This window comes from Mytilus trossulus, chromosome 9, assembly GCF_036588685.1.
Source record: "Mytilus trossulus isolate FHL-02 chromosome 9, PNRI_Mtr1.1.1.hap1, whole genome shotgun sequence".
Lineage (NCBI taxonomy): Eukaryota > Metazoa > Mollusca > Bivalvia > Mytilida > Mytilidae > Mytilus > Mytilus trossulus.
In genome coordinates this window covers 2,600,642-2,618,838 of record NC_086381.1, presented here as the reverse complement: position 1 = coordinate 2,618,838, position 18,197 = coordinate 2,600,642, and the positions used below count along the sequence as shown (strand labels likewise).

The 18,197-nt window shown below is 32.6% G+C and overlaps 1 long non-coding RNA gene across 1 annotated transcript; it reads right to left on the bottom strand.

The window, feature by feature from the left end:
* Positions 1 to 13,969: 13,969 nt before the first annotated feature.
* On the bottom strand, positions 13,970 to 17,252 carry LOC134684244 (uncharacterized). The gene is made up of 3 exons (XR_010101218.1): positions 17,141 to 17,252; positions 16,817 to 16,888; positions 13,970 to 14,008 (listed from the first exon to the last, which is right to left on the bottom strand). It is a non-coding gene; the product is annotated as an uncharacterized LOC134684244 (long non-coding RNA).
* Positions 17,253 to 18,197: the final 945 nt, after the last annotated feature.

Sequence of the window (18,197 nt, the reverse complement as noted above, 5' to 3'; positions counted from 1 at the left end):
GCTTCTGCTTCTTTTTGATGGAAAAGAGCGGCCTCACATGATTTCCGTATAGTGCCGTCTTCCTTAAAAAAAGAGGTAGGAACAGGTCCAAGGAATAGAACATTGTAATATCTTCACGACACGAAAGAACTACAGCATGACTGAATACTAATTATGGTTTTCTAGGTAGACTAGATCTCCTGATATACACTTGATTTTATACTTTTTCGTTAAGTCTTCGAAGGTTTTAATTATCGATATAGGTATTTGGCCATAGAAGTCACATTGATTTTACCATTTATTTGCATACCATCATCAAATGCTTTTGCGAGTAATGATTCAATTTCCTTATGCGCATGTATGGTAGTTGAGATGTTATAGAGTGCTTTGGGATGAGATTTGATATCAAAATGATTTGTAACTCGGGGTTAAAATTGTGCTTTAACAAGTTGTTCAGCTCTTCGTCTCGCAGTTGTTGTTGATCGAGAGGGATCTTCGGAGGCAAAAAAAAAACCAAATCAGATATAGATCTCATTTCTACACTGAACTCTGCGAGTACGTGACGGATGAGATACCAGCGAAAGAATGCAGACTTTTGTCTTGCTATGCCAGCTATACAAACACGGCCTTTTGAATCTTTAATGACTGTCTTTTCTGTCGCCATATCTCTCCATACTCTCATTAAATTTGACTAGCTTCCGGCGAATGACAAACTATCCAGATGGAAATGCCGGTTGTATATCAGATGTTGAGTTGAGCATATTTAAAATATATACAGGTAACCATCTCGAACTTACTCTGTTTGCAATAATTTTGTATGGTATTATCAAAGCAATCAACGTCAAATGCATATTCCACGAACCCTGTCGTTCCGCCCTGACGTTCAGAATCATGATTTCCACAACGCGTAAAAACATTTCCCAGTACTTGAACGTTGGTGATGGTCAACCTTTCTACTGGCTAAAGTCTTCGAAAAGTGGCATCAGAATAGTTCTGACGACAATCAGAATTTCGTTTATAATTGTTCTGATAACTTTTGAAATTTGAGTCTACCTCAGACAGTAGTGACCATATTCATCATGAAACGGAGTCATCATATCATTGTCTTTGCACTATTGAAAGAAAATAAAAAAATGTTTTACGGCAATACTTTTTTCGCCACTAGGTGCAATGTGAAGCTGAATAGCTATGGTCTACTTGAGAAAAAAATCCAGGGTGTTCTTCGGCTAAGATTTTTTTTTAATTTGGTCCAAAATTTGGGTCGGGCACCCACCCCCACCTTTACGGAAATGTAAAAATAAAAAAAATGTTTTACGGCAATACTTTTTTCGCCACTAGGCGCAATGTGAAGCTGAATAGCTATGGTCTACTTGAGAAAAAATCCAGGGTGTTGTTCGGCTTAGTTTTCCTTTCACCATCCTTTGTGTACAAAAATAAACCTTTTGTCTTATCAAAATCAAGAGATAACTTTTGCTTCAGAAATAGAATGTTTCGTTGAAACAGACTTGTCTCATTAAAAAAATATTAATGCACGAGTGCAATTTTCTTTTCTGGTCATGCAGAACAATAATAAATTTTATTTTACAGGATGCTGAGAATATGGAAAGCTATTTGACACAATATCACAAAATTAATTGATGATTTCAATGTCAAATCCCTGTTACAAGCAATTTTGTAAGGATTTCAATAATTTTAATACATATCAATTTTATAATTCTATGTACACTCAAAACTGTTGACTTTTAAAATTAAAAGCTGTTTGGTATCGTTTGACATCGATTACTTTTGTCTTAAAAACAAATGATCAGGACTAGATATTTTTAAATCATCGAATAATTCTCCGATTGCTTAATTATATATTAAACATAGGTTATATATCGATAAACGAATTTTGAGAACGTTTGAATCTTATGCAAATTTTGGGTTCATAGACATATCCGAAAAATGGCTGCTTGCGTAGTGGCTGCTAGCGAGTGTCTGCTAGCTTGAGCCTGGTTCAAATTCAAGCTCAAATATGAAAAATCTACCAAATATGCCAAAAACTGCCACTTTTCAGATGGTTTTTGTCAAAAATTGAAGTGGCCGCATCCTCAACCTTTATATATGTGATGTATTACCTTAAAGTACAACTTACATTTCAATATTAAGGATGAACACGAATTCGGCCACTTTCGTTTTACACGAAAACCGTCTAAAATATAACTAAAATGTTAGAATTGTGAAGATTTCAGTAATTTAGCATAACTCAACCGTGATAGTACCCGATATATGTGCATTGTATTTTCAAAAACAGCCCATATTTATTTAGCAGAAGCATTGTACTGTCCAATAATTTATAAATAACTAAAAAATCGCATTTTAAAATTTTTGTAAAACTCCTATATTTTGGCGCCAAAAAGAGGTCTTACTGGACCTTGTCCTTTCAGTATAAAAAAGAAGATGTGTTATGATGGCCAATGATTAAATAATGATACATTTGTAAAACACCGTGACAATGTACTTCAAACCAAATTACTTGGTTTTATAAATTTATCAGTAGTTTAACCTAAACTGTAATTTTGTTGTCATTTTAAAATAAATTTCAAATTCATAATTTCATTTAATGAACTGTTTGCATTAATGATTATAATTTAAATATATAGTACAAGACTTTGAATTTATAGAAATTACAATTGAACAAGATGCATATCTTTAATTATGTATGTAACTTCAAGCACATGATCATTGCTGTCATTATATATCTATATGATTAGAACATGAAAAATAACACTTTTTTTAAAATATGATCAGCTATTGTTTTTTAAGAAACTTCAGAACAATCAAGACTTTTAATATTTTAGAGATGCACATTATTAGATGTAACAAACAGTTTCATAATTCAGGTATTTTCTTCGGTCCTGATTTCACAAGCCTTGTTTACAGGATGAATTACTGGTAGACTTAGTGTGTTTTGAACAATCGTTTATGATAAACAATGATAAAGATGATCACAATCTTTGTAAAAGTTAAATGATCATAGTATCTTTATATATCACTTCCTGATTTAATTAATGAGGATAGATGAAGCTGAAATATTCCAATTTACTTCATACATCTACAATGACCCTGACGTGTCAAGTTGTGTGCAGTTTTGTGTTTAATTGTGGTGGTTGTTTACAGTGCGTTAAATGCATTATGACCAATAATTTGTTAATTTTAATTATTATTTTGTTTAAGATCAAATGAATATATCAAAACTGTGATAAAGTGACCATATATTTACACTAGAAGTAAAACATAGCTTTTATAATGTCAACTTGATAAACCCTAAAAAGGGAGGATTGATTCCAAAATATTTATCATAAATCATGTGTTATTTTTACTTCAACATTGCTATGAGAATAAACAGTGATGAAGCAAATGTGAATAGAAAAGGAAAAATCAGGATATTACACAGTTTTATTGGAAATGTGTATCAACAGTTTGACAGGCATGAAGGTGCACATTCTTTGTAAAACTAAAAATGTATTTAATTCAGAACTTGAATGTCATGTTGTTTACTTTAAATAATGAAAATGTTCTAATGTTAGACAATATTCCCAATTCTTTATACATATAGACCAATTCTTAGAAGAACCACTATTACTCCTATAACGCTGATTTTGATCTTATACCTATATATCAAAATGGTTCTCATATGAGCATGATATTCAATTACATATATAATATGCAAAAACCTCTCCAACTAAATATAATCAGGGGTATAAAGCAGGGTTAAAGATTAATTATATAATTATTGCCAATACTCACTGCACAAAAAAAGTGCTGATTAGTGTATGTCTGTTGTTGCAACAAAATTAATAACAGAAAAGGTTACCTAGACATTAGAAAATACAGTTGGTATGAAATACAGTTGGTATGAAATACAGGACCCCCTCAAGTATTCCTAGACTCCTATCTTTATAGACTGCACTGCACGAATGAGTGCTGTACAGTGATTATCATTACTATCAAATTGGTTATATCCCCAATAATGTCAATATTTGAATCCTATCTGGATATTTGTCAACATGCTGCTTGCATGGTCAATGCCAATGGAAATCTTACCACTTCTTCTTATTTATATATTTGCGTAAAAATGAAAGAATGACTGAAACTGCATACAATTAATTCCATAAACTTGAAGTGCCTTGGTTACAGTGCAAGATATGAAAATTCGCTGATGAAATATGTTGTTTTCCGGACCGCTCCCCCTTTTTTACAACCCAATGATTTATTCAATATTGTACTGAAAACACAAGCAAATACACTTTAAGGTTAAAGTGTTTATAAAAACTGAAACTATATCAAACGGGCAAAAACAGCAGCTCCTTTTTATCATTCGAAGGGAAAATCAGCGTTCTCTGTTAACAAATGGGAGTACCTCGTTAGGAACATTGTCAATTGAGCGTTTTAAAATCTAAGATTTATCAGAAATACTGAAGAGTCGGACTTAAACACGAGTAGAACAAGGGCATACTGACCACTAAGGTCGATATTTTTTGGTTTCACAGAAAGAGACTTTGAAATAACACTTCGCTAACATATGGCAAAGAATACAGATATTATAAGTAGTGATAAAAATGTGTCCGAAGCTGCGAAAAAACACAAAATGTAAAATAATGAGACTTATAAGATGGTTTGAAATATGCATAATCTTTAAAAACAACACTTTGCCATGATTTTTAATGAACTTTTAATGTGCGTATTGTTATGCGTTTACTCTTTTACATTGGCTAGAGGTAAAGGGGAAGGGTTGAAATCTCATCAACATGTTTAACCCCGCCGCAATTTTGCGCCTGGCCCAAGTCAGGAGCCTCTGAGCTTTGTATGATTTTTAATTTTAGTTTCTTGTGTATAATTCGGAGTTTAGTATTTCGTCCATTATCACTTTACTAGTTTCTATAATACTAAAATAACGAGGTCCAATTTGTCAGCCGTCATCACGTAAAAACGACTAATCGAAGAATTCAACTTTATACATAACTTATACTAGAACAAACCCGTGATATCGCGGGTCCGTGACTGAATTAAAGTATATAAATATGAGCAAGCCTTATTTTTGTATTAGTATTGTCATGCCGATTATAGGATAGTTATCACAGTTTTCTCTGCTTTCAAATCTTTCTGTTTGAACTCGTCTAACTGGAACTTATCAATTATTGGTAATATCAATTATTTGGAAATCAAAAGGTCCTGGGATGGAGTATTTTTTTAATCAACAGCATTGTCCTATATTAGTTACAAATGAAGTTGAATTCTTTGATTCGCTGTTTTACGTCATGCCCGCTAACAAATTGAAAACTGTATCTATACGCCTTATTTTTAGTATTCGTATTGTTATCTTATAAAGTTTTACTGATTAAAATACTACAATAGGTAACAATTTGACAATTTAGTAGTGTCAACCCTGTGGTTATGACCCGTGTATATAGCATATCCTGAATACACCGTTTGGTGGTGCGCCTGTCAAATGCGGAACGTACAGATAAGGTAATAGGTAACAGATGAATATACTATTGGTATCGGTCTCGGACTTGACCCGGAACTTCTTAATTATTGGCAATATTAATTACGTGGAAAACAAAACAGCCTGGAGTGGTGTAATTTTTAATCTACACCTTTGTACTATATTAGTTATACATAAAGTTGAATTCTTTGATTTCTTCGTTTTTACGTGATGACGGCTGACAAATTGGACCTCGTAATTTTAGTATTATAGATAGTACAAAGGTGTAGATTAAAAATTACACCACTCCAGGCTCTTTTGTTTTCCACGTAATTAATATTGCCAATAATTAAGAAGTTCCGGGTCGAGTTCGATACCGATACCAATAGTATATTCACCTGTTACCTATTACATTATCTGTACGTTCCGCATCTGACAGGAGCACCACCAAACGGTGTATTTGGGTCGTAATCACAGGGTTGACACTACTAAATTGTCAGATGGTTACCTTTTGTAGTATTTTAATCAGTACGACTTTCTAAGATAAAAATACGAATACTAAAAATCTGTAAGGCGTATAGAATCAGTTTTCCATTTGTTAGCGGGCATGACGTAAAACAGCGAATCAAAGAATTCAGCTTTATTTATAACTAATATAGAACAATGCTGTTGATTAAAAAATACTCCGTTCCATGACCTTTTGTTTTCAAAATAATTAATATTACCAATAATTGATAAGTTCCAGTTCGACAGGTTCAAACAGAAAGATTTGAAAGCAGCGAAAACTGTGTATCTTATAATCGGCATGACTTTATCAGATGACAACACTTATACTAAAATAAGGCTTGCGCATAGTTATATACTTTAATTCAGTCACGGACCCGCGATATCACGGGTGTAATCTATAGATATAGGAAGATGTGGTGTGAGTGCCAATGAGACAACTCTCCATCCAAATAACAATTTAAAAAGTAAACCATTATAGGTTAAATTACGGCCTTCAACACGGAGCCTTGGCTCACACCGAACAACAAGCAATAAAGGGTCCATATATATTTTTAGGGGCCATCTGAAGGACACCTACGGGTGCGGGAGTTTCTCGCTACATTGAAGACCCATTTGTGGCCTTCGGTCGTTGTCTGCTCTATGGTCTGGGTGTTGTCGCTTTGGCATATTCACCATTTCCTTTCTCAATTTTATTTAGATCGCAGGCTATCCAAAGGTGACTTCAACGATAAATTTCAACATCCGCATGCCCTTCTTCTACTTCGATTTATTTGTCAGTATGTTTCGTTCTATTACGGGTGGTCACGTGACGACCTTTTCCCCTGGGTCTTAAAATAGATTTGCATTTCATTTTCAAAATATGCATGCAATGTCTTTATAAACACCGACTATACTATGATTAGAGACAACTTTTTATTTACAGGTCACTGGATTTGAAAAAAACTGCAATTTTGTACATTTTCAAGGGGCGATCAACATTAACATCACTGCGCAGACAGCTTTCACTTGATCTCGACCTCATTTCATGGATTAGTGATCAAGGTTAAGTTTTGGTGGTCAAGTCCATATCTCAGATACTATAGCAATAGGTCTAGTATATTCGGTGTATGGAAGGACTGTAAGGTGTACAAGTCGTACTGGCAGGTGTCATCTGACAGTGACCTCATTTTTATGGGTCAGTGGTTATAGTTAATTTTTTGTGTTTTGGTCACTTTTTCTTATACTGTATGCTATAGGTCTACTATATTTAGTGTATGGAAGGATTGTAAGGTGTACATACCTAGCTGGCAGGTGTCATCTGACCTTGACCTCATTGTCAAAGTTCAGTGGTCAAGTTTATCTGCAATAGGTCAAATATAATTGGTGTATGGAAATATTTTATGATGTACATGACTTTTGTCAGTCTCGCAGGTTTAATTTTACCTTGACCTCATTTTCACGGTTCATTGCTCAATGTTAAGTTTTAGTGTTTTGGTCTGTGTTTCTTAATTAAACTATAAGCTATAGGTCAAAAATATTTGTTGGATAGAAGAGTTGTAAATGTTTGCCTGGCATAGTTCATCTGACCTTGACTTCATTTTAATGGTTCAATGGTCAATGTAAAGTTTTTTTGTTAAGTCTGTTTCTTAGACATTATAAGCAATAGGTCAAATACATTCAGTGTATTGAATGATTGTAAGGTGTACATGTATTTCTTGTTTTGTTTATATGACCTTGGTCTCATTTTTTTGGATCATATTAAATGTATGTGATAGTTGTAGTAAAGCTTTATATTAAGGACTATCAATGATAAGTAATAAAGGCGAGACATTTCAGCGTGTGCACTCTTGTTAATTCAAGTTTATTTTTTATATTTCGGAGTTTAGTATGACGTCCATTATCACTGAACTAGTACATGTTTTGCTGAAGCACGCCTCCTGGTGCTGGATTTTTCGCTGTGTTGAAGACATATTGGTCGCCTTTACCTGTTATTTGCTCTTTGGTCGGGTTTTTGTCTCTTTGACATATTCCCCATTTCCATTGATGATTATTTAGGACATTTCACGAACAGATCGTGCAGGTGATTTAAAACTAGCAGGTACGATGTTGTTGCAGAAAAATATTCATTTTAACACAATTATTAAAGTTGTATAACGTATAATAGGTTTTGTCATTCATTTCTTTATATTGAACTCAATTCAACTATGATGCTTTCTTTATTCGAGTCATGGTTACCGTCGAAGAATGATACTATATTTTCATTTTCACTGTAGAACGATTCATTAGTATTGTATATGCGGTGCATTTTCACTATATGAATTTTAAATTCTTGTTATCTATTAAAGATCATTAAAGCATTAATTAAGCCGACTTGCTCAAACAATAAATACAGTAAGAGATGGATTTGATAAAGTTGTACTTGCGGAGGAAAGTTTGATTCAAAACTCTAATAAATTCAATAGAAATAACATTTAATTCAAATGTACATGTATTCCATTTAATTTCTTATAAATTGAAGGGATCTTTATCCTTGGTTTTTCATGACACTTCATCACTAGTTACGTACATCTTAATATAGATGTAACCGCTGTTTTAGCCGTTTAAAAGGTTTTACACTGGGGACCCTTATAACTTGCTGTTCGGTGTGAGCCAAGCCTCCATGTTGAAGACCGTATTTTGACCTGTAATGGTTCTACTTTTATAGATTGAGACTCGGATGGAGATTTGTCTCATTTTCATATTTGACATCTTCTTATATCGCAGTATCTATGGCTCAAACCAAAACGGAACGGGATAATAAAAAAAAAACACACACACACTTATTTTCTAATATATTTATAATGGGCTTAATATGAGTGTTGTCAAATCGTACACGTTTGCCTTCCCGGTTACTCGGATAGTCGTTCGACCGATTAACTGGTTATTCGGTAGTTTTAGTTCATGTTTGATAGTCTGATACAGAACACTACACATGTTCGTTTTCATAATACGTACAACAGATTGGCTAGCTATCAATATTCACGGTTCACTGAACTTGGAAAGGGGAGCAGTGCATGGTGTCTTATGTTGTTTTGTTAGTGCAGTGTTCTTTTCATACATGGTGCAATTTTAGAACATGTAATTTAAGTGTTTTCTCTATGAGGTAAATACATGTCAGATACATACTGATTGGTCTTCGTTCGGCTGTATGATATACAAACACATACCGAGTTTATATCATGTACATCAGAAGAATTGAAAGTTCAACGTTTAATACCTATAGGAATTTTTAAAGTAAAAGAAAGAGACACATTTTCATGCAGTGAAACTGATCAGGTATAACACCTCTTATTGGGGCCTAGTTGGGAAAAAAACATACAACAAAATAGTACATATTTTTAACAAGTTATAAAAAGAGTAATTCTGACAAAAATTGAAAGCTAAGGGACTTTTGGTCACTGTAAAACCCTTGTTAAAAGTTTCTTTCAAATGATAAAACATCTATACATTTGTATATATATATGTTAGACTCAGATCGACGTCCGGTCTCTCATCGACGTCCATTCCTCAAATCGACGACTAATTCTTACATCACATTCTCAAATCGACGTCCAATGTTTTGATCCTCAAATCGACGTCCAAATCTGACGTCACATTCTCAAATCGACGTCCAAATCTGACGTCTCATTCTCAAATCGACGTCCAATGATCCTCTAATTGACGCCCATGCATTGACAAAACAACGACATATTTAGTATGGTCTTCTGTAATTAGTGTCCGACATCAATGAATAATAAACTACCAAACTAACACTAAATAAAGCCTTAATAAAATATTTTACATTTGTCATGTGGCTTTTTGATATGTAGCGTAACTATAATGTTGTTTTTTTTGTTATCTTTGTTGAATGCCATGCGGTTGCCTATGATTGTTCACATTCACTTTCTTTTAACTAAGATGGATATTTCTCTAATTGAAAATCATACCACATCTTTTCTTTTTTAATCTTGATAGAAACTAATCATTATCTAGTCGATCAACGTTGACAAATTTCGTTCAAATTCATATTGATAAATGACATAGGCGTATACATCAATGAGAAATCAACGACAAAGAAAACAAAACGACATATAGACGGCAACATTCAATTTTCATCAATGGGAAAAATGAAAAAGTAAGGCCAACTGTAAGATATATTTCAACAAATTTATAGTTTTACACCTGCAGTGAACAATTAAAAAATAGATTGGCATTATGTTTTTTTTAAATTGCGCTGTTACAACACTGTTCCAATTAAGGGTTACGCGCGTAAAAACATGTTTAACATAGCCGAACATTTTATGTGCCTTTAGGCCAGTGGTTGTCGCTGGTTAATGTCTGTTTTTCGGAATTGTGTTGATATAAGTAAGACCGTTAGTGTTTAGTTCCATTTGTTCTGCATTTGTCATGTCATGGCCTTCAATTGCCGACTTTATTGTTGTTGAAGGACGTACGATTGATTATAATTGCTTACATCACTGCGTTTGAACTCTAATGTATAGCTGTTCCATGTATTGACAATCACTCAACATCTCGCTGGTTTTCTCTCTCTCAATAATCTTTTAAATTACTTGAAAATTGATATACTAACCTGCATACATCAGTAATAATAAATTCAGAAAATTATTGTTTAATATATTTTATTGTCACACATAATAAATGTATGTTTTGGTTGTAAAAATATTGACCTAGAACTGTCTTTGCATCTTTTATCAGACAATTTTCTGCTCTGTTATAACCTTTTCGGTTCTCATTTGCAGTTTTATTCATTTCTGTTGGATATATCATATATGTCGGCCCAATTATATCGGTGCATGGATCTTTGCATTTGACATGTTTGAACTCTATTTCAGGTTAGAAGTAATTGTTTTTGTACGTTCAAACTGCCTGTACACCAGTGCGAGTGCGCTCTAATATGTAAATTAAGGAATGTTAAAATTATCAGCAGAAGTCACAGCATAAGTTAAAGTTGTTTCGACATGATATAACATCCACTTTATTTGAACTTATTACGAAATTGTTAATGCTAATCATAATTCACAAATGAAACGTCCTTCTATTATGACAAATCTATATGTATTCTTTTAAAACTATGCTTAAAAAAATTAACAACTGTTTAATTTGTTTATTTTTAAAAATAGATGTTTCAAAAAATGTCTAATTAATAATAATCTTTACGTGTAGGTCTATTTATACAAATACAGGAATTACAAATATGTCATCTTAAAAAGCATATAAGATGCAAGTCCGAAAACCATGACCACGAAGTTATTAACTAGACCTCTGGCACTATTTCCTGCAAATAAAACAAAACAATCATATTTATAATTCAAGCTAAAATAGAAAGAAAAACAGACAAACAACCGTACACAAAACACAGTTATGGAAAAAAAAGACAGATAAACACAATATACACCAAAAATGGGGGTGATCTCCGACACTCCGGAAGGGTACAAAGATCCGAAAACGTAATATACAATGAGTTTAGAATCTCATAAATTAAATAAGTTAAAAATTGTGCGATAGTTCAATGAAAATGGTCGTCACATTAAACGTTAAACATATAAATAAACTAAAATTGAAATATACATACAGGACTTATAAAGGCCAAAGGCTTATAACTTGCGACCGGCGCAAACATGCAGCGTGGTTATACATGATTTTGTGATGTATGAACCCTCCGCCTTAATATTTTCTTTTTTTCTAGAAATAAATGCTACAATAATAATTAACATTCAAAATTCCGTTTCTAAGGTGGTAATTTGGAATTACGAAAACTGATTCGGTCGCTGACATTTATAATCATCGGATCGAGTCACCTAACACGTCTCCTTATTTGTACATACTGTGGATCCATTATTATTCGTGGAATACAATTTTCGTGGATTTCGTTAGCACAGGTTACGAATGACAGTTTTTATATAAGCTTGTATGCAGACTCGTTTGACCTATAGTATAAGTGGACGACTGCATGATTATTAGACGTGTTCGAAAAGTCGACAATACTGCTGGCGCTCGTGTTGGATGAAGATTAATACGATATGATATATAGGGGTCATCTCCAAAAGTTTAAATACTCTCTCATATTTTGTTACCTGTATTGGTGTGTTTGATACCACTGTAAGGCGTAATTATTTTTAGCAAGACATACGCATTGTATGTGACTTTTAAAACTGATCACGTGAAATATTGAAAAAAAGTATATTCACACATGCAATTGGTATTATTTGATTAAAGGAATATATATATAAAATTATTAAAAAAAAATCTTAATTATTTGTCGTTGAAAAGGGGGGCAATGCTTGTTTCTATTTTCTTTTCAGAATCAACAAATGCTAAATGACTTGCAAATCCACTAAAGGAAGAAGATATAGTATGTTTTCGCCTTAACTCCTAGGAAACTCAAACTTTTGTTTTATTCTCATTTAGTGACGATTTTTTTCCCTAATATATTATAATGAAACATTTTTGTTTTTAAATATTTCTTGTTCATAAGATAAAAGCATGATACTTATATGCCAACGTAAATACAAGATTGTGTGGGCTCTCGTCTTTTAACATAAGCATTGTTTAATTGGGTGGAATCTGTTTAATACGAAAATAAATCATGTTGTCTTTCAACAAGTCCAGCACATAATTCAACAATTTGATTAAGTTCATTTCTGCGATGTCTCCATCAAGTTCCAACAACTCTAAATGTCTTAAGACGCCTTATTGCATGTTCAACGTACACCCGACACGTAGACATTCTTCTATTAAATTTCTTACATTTTCTTTTTCCCTCGGCGTTTTCCGTCTCAATTGATGTCTCCTATATTGAGTAACAATAGGTGCACGATCTGCATAAATTTTATCGGCTTAAATGACATAATTTGGCGGAAAATCTAATTCTAAATTAGTCCCAATGCTTGGTAACAGATTGAATTGTTGAGCATCTTTATCAAAGACGCTTGATTAATAAACGTTAAGCGAAACAGAAATCATAATCCCGGTTTTCTGGTCTTATGAGAGTTGACCTGGGGTGAGGATGGAGGGGATTAGGGGTATATTTTAATGTTTCTATATTTGTTTCTGCTATTTGTTTTGAACTATTTTTTCTATCTTTTTAATCTACTTTCAGCTGTTCTACTATCAGTGTGCTAAAAAAGAATATATTAATAAACAATTTAATATAAAAACGTAAATATGTGAAGTCATGCGTTATACGACTATGCCCTTTTTACCATTTGTTTACAAAACGTAAAACAAGATTAATATGATAATTGATAAAAAAAAATATAACAATTTAAACTATTTTACCTTTTTTTTTACATGATATTTGATCGTCTTCTGTGTTATTTATTAAAAAAACTGCTGCAGGTAAAAATCAACGGTATCAAACACACCCATACAGGTAACAACATATGAGATAGTATTTAAACTTTTAGAGATGACCCCTGTATATCATATTGTATTAATCTTCATCCAACACGAGCGCCAGCAGTAGTATCGACTGTTCTAACACGTCTACTAGTGAAAGCCAGTAATATAAAGGAAGTTAAAGTTTTTAAAGTCTTACCACTACCACATCCACGATCGGAAAGGTCCTGTTTCGCAGTAGTGATTGCTTGACTAAGCGTTGATGAGGTAAGATCTGAGCAATCAGTGGCAACTTGATTCAAACAATCCAGATAGGTATGAACAACACTATGCAATAAAAAACCAAAAAACACTAATATCAATGTACACGTATTACGTTTTAAAATTTATCAAAATCTTAAAATCGCATCTTTCAATAATTAAATAAATCAATTTTGCATTTCGTCATTATTATAAATACGTATATAATTGTATTAACGACATGATGATGCTTCAAGATAAAAAAAAATATAAATTGAATAGTGCAATTAAATGTTTTACAGTGGTATAAACTAATTTAAAATAAAACTTATACATTATGGATATCTGACCTGCATATTTTGTTCGTGTCTCCTGTTAACGCTGCTACTGGTAACGCGCTAGTATAGTCGTTAGAACAGGACACTATTTTTGGTGGAATACAATCGTTGGCACACGCTCCTAAGTAATGAAATATTATAAAGATATTAATGGGTGTATTAAAAAAAGTTACCGGAAAAAATTTACAAAACAAATTACTTCAAAAGGTAAAATAGTACGTTGCATATTTCATGCGTCAAACTAGCCTGACCTATTATAGTTTACCTTTTTTAAATTCTCAATTAGATGGAGAGTGGTCTCATTTGGCACTATACCACATCTCCCTATATCTACTTTCTGAGTTCATCTAAATCATAAATCACTCTAAGACGAATATTCTAAATCCATAGATATGTATGAACAAACACAATTGAAGAGTTATATGACAAAAATTGACCTAAAGTAATAACCAAATCTATCTTCCGCTTACTTTGTGTGAAGGATTTGAAACCTAAGTTTGATTCTAATTTCAAGATTTATATTTAAAATTGAGAATGGAAATGGGGAATGTGTCAAAGAGACAACAACCCGACCAAATAAAAAAACAACAGCAGAAGGTCACCAACAGGTCTTCAATGTAGCGAGAAATTCCCGTACCTGGAGGCGTCCTTCAGCTGGCCCCTAAACAAATATATACTAGTTCAGTGATAATGAACGCCATACCAATTTCCAAATTGTACACAAGAAACTAAAATTAAAATAATACAAAACTTGCTTGTTATAAAGTTTTTAAGTACCAAATACTGAGAACTTGGCTTATGGTATCATCGGGCTTGATACTTTTCCATCAGAGGATTCGACTAAGTAATGTATAAAACGAATAGAATACGATTAATTGAGATTATAAAACAGTTATGTTTTCAATAATCTGGTTTAATTCAATCAATCATTCGTGTGTGTGCGTAAGTGTTGCAGCCTGTAGCTCAATGCCATATGCAGCATGAATCAGAATTTTGGAATTCCCGTATCAGCTTGAATCAGAATTTTGGAAATCCCGTTTCGGGCACTTGTTAATTTGATATCGACAAGAAAGCAGGGGTTACTCAAATAAGTTAAACTATCCAAACCCGCCCACGTGCACCTTCCCTATAAGAATAGTTGCTGCTGTTTTTGTTTGATATTTTCAGGCGCTTGTTTGCTATATTTGATTGCGAAATTATGGTAACCAGTATACAGGTAGGACCTTCATAGTATTGGACCTATGCAGGATAATTTGGAATAAACTTGCGTTTCTATAATTTCGACATTTCCGTCATTAAGAACGTTATTAACATATAGACTTTGTGATTTAAGCATCCAGAATTAATTCTAGTTTTGAGTAATTAACAATTTTAACAAGTGGAAAGAAAACAAGACATTTTAAAGAAACTAATTATCTTCTACTATCCTTAGGCGCAGAGTCCAATTTTAATGGGGAAAGGTCCAGGAAGACTGGTAGTAATTGGGGGATTATTTCACTCGGTCCTTGCTCTGGGTCTGACAAGTTCTACAATTTGCAGGTTTGGAAAATGTGGTTAGTGGTAACGGTGGGGTCTACAGATGGTACCTCTGGGACCTCCTCCACCTCATCTAATGGAGGGGAGGTTACACCTGCCAACAGGTGGAGCACTAATAACTAGAGCATTGGTAATACGAGTGTTTGTCCTCGGTATAGGTAATCGGTTGTCACCCTGGTGCTCAACTAAATATTATAGAATACTCTGTAGCCAAAGTAATGCCACAAAGATTAAATGTATATTCTAGTCATGAAAATGTAAATACAAGTTGGTGTAATAAAATGTATGTTTAATTTAATGGATTGTTTTTGTATTAGTTGTAAATGAAAAACAGAGCGTGGAACCTCTACGCATATGAGTATAATATACAGAAAGTCTGTATCATTTTAATGTTGGTGTTTGTGAATTACTGTAAACAACTGATAAAGAGAGACAACTCCATATTAATATTAAACACTTTGTGATTAAAGGAAGGACTTCATCATAGTTTAGAAATACGTCAACAACTCTTGATTGTTGGGTCATCATCTCAGTGTTTTTCGTTCAGTATTGATATAGGGTGTTCTTCTATGAGTATTGCAATAAATGAAAAAAAAACATGTTTTACATTGTAAGCAATGAATTATAGTGATTTCACATTGAAATAAAACCGATAATTTCCAATATGAAATACACGTGATTATTTCACTCCTCTAACGGCACAAACAAACGGCCATGTCAAGAAGTCAGATAAAACAAATTGTGAAAGCGTAAACAAAGTTATAGTTCCTAACACATGTGTTACATTTCAAACTGTAATTTGAAATTTGGTCCTCAATGCTCTTTAACTCCGTACTTTATTTTGGCTTTTGAACTTTGTTGGATTCGAGCATAACTGATGAGTCGTTTGTAGACGAAACGCGCGTCTTGCGTATATACAAAATTTAGTCCTGGTATCTATGAAGAGTTTAAACATAATTAAAGCCATTTGTCAACGTAATAAAAAGAATAACTAATAAGAGAAATCAAATATCGAAAAATGTTCAGCTCGCGACCAAACAACACTAAAAAATAACTCATGCGCTACTCGAATTCGTGAATTAATGCCATGTTTGGTAATTCGTTAAATATTTTTTTCTATTTGAATATTATTCGATATATGTAAACAATATAATTGAAATGTTAATATCATTATTTATTATTATTTTTTTTTATTTGTAACAGATTAGGATCAGGCCAGGTAAATATCAGAAAAATAAACAAACTGACAATTGGTAATGACATAGGTTATGAATAACATAAACCAGCATTGGACACATGGAAAATTTGAATTAAATGCAATGCTAAATGTCTTCGTAAAATTCAAATTATATTTCAAACAATAAATAAGAAAAGAAAGAACAAAATGACTTACCTTGCATGACAAAACTAGTAAATAAAAGACAAACAATCACAGTTAAGGCAGACAGGCAGTCCATTGATGTGTCTATTGGTGTGTAAAAATAAATATAAAAAAAGATTAAAATGCAATTATTTGAAAAGAAAAAAAAACGTGTTCAAGTATGAAAAAAATACCCTCAAAAAGTGTTTATTGTTTATTGTTTTAAATATTTGAAATTAAAAATAGAAAAAAAAACCATTCAATTTAAAAAGAAAAGAAATATGCATGCTAAAAACAAATTGAGCAGTAAGGAGATTTATAAAAAAAAAACATGCTTTAAACTCTCAAACGTATTACCTGGTAAAGAAGTGAAAAAGCTGTTGGATGTCTGTATCCTTGAAACGTTGATGCAGTTTCAATCCTTCTTAATCTTTATATACGATTAAAGATAGTTATTTCGCAACAACTGTATGTTCGAACAAGATTTTATTAATATTTTGTAACACCGGTAACAGTTTGACAAATGTTAGTTCAGGGCTTTTCCCTTTTCTATTTAATAAACGCTTTTAAATCTATTTTGAAATCCGGTTTTCTTCAGATATGAATCCAATCAAAATTTTAAAGTCCACTTTGATGTTTACTTTATTTTTGGAAATTTAAGAGTACATGTTATTATTATACGTAAGAAAATGTGTATCTTAATAATGTTTCCGTCGATAGTATACTAAGATGCAATGCTAATATTTAGTGAGATATATATAAAAAATCTTATATTTATGTGAAGTTTGTTGTTATATTTTGATTTAAATGTTATGTATCAGCTCGGTGTTTTATGCAATGTTTTTATTTTTTCCGTGTTTCTTTTTGTTCTTGATTATGTTTTCGTTCCGTTTAGACTAGTGTTTTTCCGGTATTTTTGAAGTAAACACTAGTTACAGATACTGATAATAACGAATTGTTTATCTATTTGTGTTTAAACGTTCGCTGAAGATGGAAAAGGAAGAACACTTTTTACTGGGGGCAAATATTTATTTTGTTTTTGTTGTTAGTTTCGTTATTGTACATATTTTGTTTAGTTTTGTTATGATTTTAGTTTGTAAAAAAGTTTACCTCGGTTTAAGTTAGTAACCCGGTTTGTATTTCTCTCGATCGATTGATGACTTTCGAAAAGCGGTATACCATTGTTGCCTCAAATAACCTATTCATGGGGGAAAAGAACAGTTTATTTACATGTATTATCGTTAATGTGAATAAGAACTTTAAAAAAAAAGAAAGACAAGACAGGGAAATTATCCTTGCAAAAACTCAGAGTAATGTTTATTGATTTTTCAATCGCGATCTATTTGCCTCACCCTTCGTTTCAGTCGTTCATCCTTCATTAAACTACATAAATTCCCCCCCCCCCCCCACCCCC